A 6,000-nucleotide genomic window follows, 5' to 3' on the forward strand; every position below is an offset into this window, starting at 1 on the left:
TTTCGTCTCGAGATCTTCTTGCAATTTGATTTCTTTTCTTTGATCCAATCGCCAACTATTCCTTGATCTTCCTCTGTTATTCTTTCTTTCTCAAGCCGCATCAGTCAGTTACAATCCCATGATTTTTTGTTGTTTCATTAATGTCGACTAGCTATTTCAACAACCATGTCGATGGAGGCTTCACTGACCTCTGCATGTTTTCCACCTCAGCTCCACATGGCATCACAATGATCAATCACTTAGCTCACCGAAACACAGTCGGTTCATACTTAAACATTCAACAAAATCATACTGGTACATGCCTTTACCGATGAGACCTTCTCCTCCTGCTAATCAGTAGTTCACACTTCACCAGTAGCACATCTTCACCTCCAGTGATTTGTGATTACTTTAACATTTCGCCTCTTCATCATAAACAGGCAGCCAAACTCTAGACTATTTTAAACTCTACCAGTTATCACTCAACATGCCAACACACACATACATCTCACCTCATACCAGTGATGTCACTGATAGTCTCAAAATCTACTTGTCTTCCACCATACCGGTTTGAAAAGTCTTCATGTTAATCTTCTCAATACCTTAATTATCTTTAACCATACTGTTACACTCTCCTTCATACCAGATGACATACCTCTACCGGTAACCTACCTGCAATATCGGTTGACATCAATGACAACTCAATGCCAACATTATGTTGGTCCTCCGATTTGACAAGGACTTGGTTGTATCCAGAGAAGCCATCAAGCATAGAGAACATCTCAGATCCAACTATTGTATATAGAATCTACTCCATTGGAGGCAAAGGATAATGGTCCTTCAAGGACACTCTATTTAGGTCCCGAAAATCTACACAAAGGCGAATGTCTCCATTCTTTTTCCGAACCAGCACAAGGTTAGAAACCTAGGTGCTATGTTTAATCAGATAGATAATTCGAGATTCAATTAATTTCTGCAACTCTTGTGACGTCAAGGATTCAGTCTTCGGATTGATTGGATGTTGTTTCCGTCGGACAGGCTTTGCCCCCTCATCTAGTTCAATTGTATGCTAGATTATTTTCGGATTATAACCTTTTAGCTCATCATAGGACCATGCAATTACACCCATATATTCATCACAAAAAGTAACTAACCTTTCTCTATCACATTGAGGAATATCTTTTCCTACTTTGAGCTTTCGACCATCTCCAACTTGAAGTTCAGTGTAATCCTCCTTGTTTGTGGTGAATTTCCTTTTATCATTACTAGAATATTCATAATCAAAAAGATTTTTTAGTGTAATCAAACCTTTAGGAAGTTTGTTTGTCTTTAACTGGATCACTTGGTCACCGTATGCTTCGACAACTCTACATTGTAATTGATATGTGAATTCTCCAGACTAATGGATGAACATGGCTACATGTTCATTGCTTTCAAAAACTTGCTAGTGAACATCATTGTCTGGTACCAAAGGTTTGACAATCACTCAGATTGAATTCTTTTTTTCCAATAATTTCGATGTGGGATCAAACTGGGATCCTATAGTGGTCATACGGTCAGTAACTTCATTTTTCTTCTAGCGTGTTTTCTGAATGTTGAAAGATTCAAAGCTCTCAATTAGGTCCCATACTCTATGGCAATATGAATGCATGCAGACATGCTTTGCAGTTGATATTCCCCGAACTTGATGGACTACCAATTCTGAGTCTCCCAAGATTCTCAATTGCTTGACTCTGAGGCGTTTGACGAGACTTAAACCATGAAACAAACCCTCATACTTTTCCTCGTTGTTAGAGAAGACAAACTGAAGGCGGAAAGACCTCAAGGTCTGATCTTTGGAAGGCGAAGTGAGACAAATACCTACTTTGGATCTAATTTTACATCTGGCTCCATCAAAGTGAAGCGTCCAAAGCTTAGAGGTCAGTTCTTCCTTCTTCTTTTCTACATCATGTGAATCTTTTGACACCTTGGGAATTGCTTGGTCTTCATCAAAGATTACATACGTCCCAATTCTAGTGGCGTCATAATTTCCATAGGGATCTACATTTATGAATTCATTTAGAAAGACCTCTTGGTTTGTGGATCGGTCTCCAGTTACTTCTTCATCTTCTAATAATTTCATGCACTTCATTTCATTTCCAGAAATGGATGTGTGGGTGGCTTCAATAACTTAATCATAGCTTTATCAACTATGTGTTCTGAATGAAGAGGGTCAGACAATATCTTCAATTTAGCCATGTGCTTAGTTATAAGTATAAGGTGACCAATCTAAAGAGAGATATCCTTCAACCTTCACAGTGAAATCTTGAGACAGGCAAATGCCAAAAACAGGGGGAATATCAATGACAACTACCTCCTAGATCACTGTGATTCTAGGACAAGCAAATAAGGTGAGTGGGAGGCTCTTCATTATCCCCACAGTTTGGACTCTATTACCATCTAATTGCATGACTCCCATATTCACAAGTTTATATTTCAAATTTAGAACCTCCGCTATCTGCTTGGGCATGACAATGGTGCTAGCACAAGCACCAAAATCAATCATGGAATTGTGAAGTAACTTATCTCCCATGATAAGATTCAAAAAGAAAGGATTGGGTTTTGGCTTACCTCCCCTTATGTTGGGTTGTGTCTTTATGGTTTCATTCGTTAGCACTACGAACACTGGTGACTGGCCTCCCAACTCTGGGCTTCTATCTTTTGTGTGTGCAGAACTAGCCGAGGGCTCGTCCACTTCACCAAGGGCTTCTCAAAGGCGATTCTTCTATTTTGGGATAGCAAGAATGTCCGAAAGAGATACATTTATAGGAGCTTTCTTCAACTATTCCACCATGTCGAAAATTGTAGGTACAGAAGCTTTGGTTTCTTTGGTCCTGTACGATATGAAATCCTTGGGTTTTTGAAAATTAGTGACCATCACAGGTTGCTCTTTGGATCTCTCCACACTTGCTTTTGGCTAGTGTGTAACCAATTCGCTAGTAAATCGACGCTTGGAGTGGAGGTGGTAATTGGATTGCACTTGAGATATTTTTGAAGACTACACAGGAGCATCGTTTGTGAGCATGGTTTGTTCCCCTTCCATCCATGAAAAGAGAGAATGATCTAGGGCAAGTTCAGCCTATTGTTCCATTGACATTATCTGCATCTGATCGGTAAGAGAAGCATTTTCGATCCCCTAGAGAAGCATAGACTCCAGCATCAGGGCCCATTCCTTGACTTCTCTGCTCTACAACTTTCTGTTGTAAATTCCCTCTTGGTAAATTCCACGGTATATGAGCGTCATTGCAAGGGAAGCACCATGAATTGGTATCATCTATTAGATTGTTCTAGCCAACAACCAGCTCTTTACTATGATTAGGAGCTATAGCTTGCAATAGGGTTGACATTGGTACAAGCTGGTTGTTCGGCTAACCTTCGTTAGCTCTGGTGCCACCTTGATATTGGTTTTGCTGATAGGGGGTCTCCCTCCTTGATAATTTTGAAAAGAGGGTCTAGCGAGAGCCTGTTGCCTCTTAAGGTTGATGATTTCATTTGAAAAGGTTCTAAACAAATTTTTCATATCATTAACTTCTGCAACTAGAGCAGAAGGAGTAGAAGTACTTGCTTGTTGAGTATTTGGATAGACATACATAGATTGAGGGGTGGATGTACTCGGAGATGATGGCTCAGGCATTTGGCTTGTCAAGTCGGGAAATATCGACATGGGTGGTCTAGGCGGGAGCTTCCTGACATTGATTAAGTTATTCTCTGCTCAGACAACCAGCTCATAGGCATCTGGGAGAGTGTTACCTCCCAAATACTGGATCATAACAGATATGTCAAACTAAAAAGCCTTCAAATAGAAAACGAAAGCCATTTCCGCAGGGCGACGAGCAGCTATAGGTATTCTCTACCAAGTCTTTTGGAATCTTGAGTTAAAATCCATTATAGCCTCCTGGGGAGCCCTTTTTATTGTTATTAGTTGTTGCAATAAGGAAGATCTATCTCATTTCTCAGTGAAACATTCAAAGAAACGATCTCCCAACTGGTCCCAAGCTCCTATTGAATTTGGCGTAAGAGATCTATACCAATCTTGGGCCAATCCCTTAAACGAAGCTGTAATCAATCTCAATGCTACATTTTGTTGAGTAACATTGTGCACGGTGCACACATCTGGCACATCCTACAAATGTTCCCCCAGAGTTTTGGAATCTTCTTTGGTGAACTTTGGCAATGCTTTTAAGGCAGAAGTCGAAATGGCATCCCACTAGGCAGGAGCAGTAGGTGCAATAAGAGGACTGTCGCTATTCCAAGGGACAAAATTCCTCTCGGGCGAAACTGCCATCGGTGTAGGGGCAGCCTGAACTGAGATTTGTGTCACTCCTTGGACTATTGTTTAAATAGCTACTAGGGTAAATAATAATAAGCTTGGGTTTAATACAATTTGGCTCCTATTAACAGGTCTATGGATCATACACCCTCTCTTGAAAATAAGCAAATAAAGATCCTATCGGGTGTGCCAGAAAAAGAATTGTTGATCACTAAAAATACTTCTAGGAAAAAAGCCTTATGAGAAACTCAATGATGGGGGACTTGCATGTGTTCACTGAGTGACCTTCGAGATTTTAGAAGCTGACTCTTCATTCAATGAGGGGGGAGAAAAGGGGAAGAGAAAAACATAAAACAAAATATATTCTAAGGCAATGCGCCAAATTGGTTTTACTATTCTAAAAAGCATAGAGAATTTCACATACATGCTATTCTGAGGCCCATTCAACAATATACATGCCCAAAAATAATGATCAAGATATAATAAAAATTATTTAAACATAAAGCAACATACACACCGCATCCACTAGATAACAAGTGTGAAAACATAGTTCAATTGACAAAGTATTTAAGCATTAATTTCTAAAGTTTGATCAGAATTTCAAATGATGCACATAAAACTATCAATGCACATTGAACAATAGAAATCACAAAGGCAACAGACACAATTTGATTATCCTTTATCCAGAAGTACAAAACACATATTAAAGGCCAAATTCCTATAGAAAATTGCCTATATATTTTTCAAAGTAAAAAGTTCTAAACCTTTTGCCAGGCTAAAAATCACTATTCTTATAGACCAAAATTCAACAACCCTGGAGCTGAGAAAACAAAAAAACCCCACTAGCAGCTTCTCCTACATCCAACGACATGAAAAGACTACAAACGAAAACCACCACTGGCTTCTAGCCAAAGCATGTTCATTGTTCTGTTACCCAGATCAAAGATCTCCTAATGGTTCTCTTGAAACTAAAAGCACAAAAACATTTGGGCTGCTATGCTATGGAAGACATGTGGCAGCAAGAGGGAGAGAGGCTTGGGGCCTGCGAACTGCTAACCTCGGACCTCCCGGGGAACTGCTATGCAACACGACACACTCCCTGCAAATTGTGGGTCCCACCCACTCAGGACGAAAAAATGCCACAAAAGAAAGTGCCACGCATCAAGAGCATGCAACTTAACCATCACGACAAAGGAAAGGGCTCTAGGATTGAGCATTGTGCCAACACGTGGTGGGCGCAGGCTGGCCTCTTCAAAATACTACGTGTACAAAATAAAGTTCACAAGGTTCACCAGTGTTTTCATGCTAAATAGGAAATAAGGAAATCATGAAACCCTTAACTATTAAGGCACTCCTAAACATAAATCAATAGAATAAATGTAAATTTGAAAGAATTAAACAATTAAATAATTGAAAACCCCACTCAATTGCATTGTAGCTTCCATTGTTCTTCTCATCTATGTGGTATGGTGCTTCTCAAATATCACACTGATAACCTACAAGTGGCACAAAGATTTGAAGTTCATGATTCTTGAAAATGGAGAAATGAGGTTGAATTTATAGATTTTTGAGACATAATGGGTAAGAAATAGAACTGGAGTGTTGATTGACCGGTTAACTCATTTTGATTGATTTGTTAAGTGGATTGATTGGAGAGATAACTCAATTGATTGAATAGATGACTCAATTAATTAGCCAGTTGACTGGATGGA

The sequence above is a fragment of the Cryptomeria japonica genome, chromosome 11 (assembly GCF_030272615.1).
Source record: "Cryptomeria japonica chromosome 11, Sugi_1.0, whole genome shotgun sequence".
Lineage (NCBI taxonomy): Eukaryota > Viridiplantae > Streptophyta > Pinopsida > Cupressales > Cupressaceae > Cryptomeria > Cryptomeria japonica.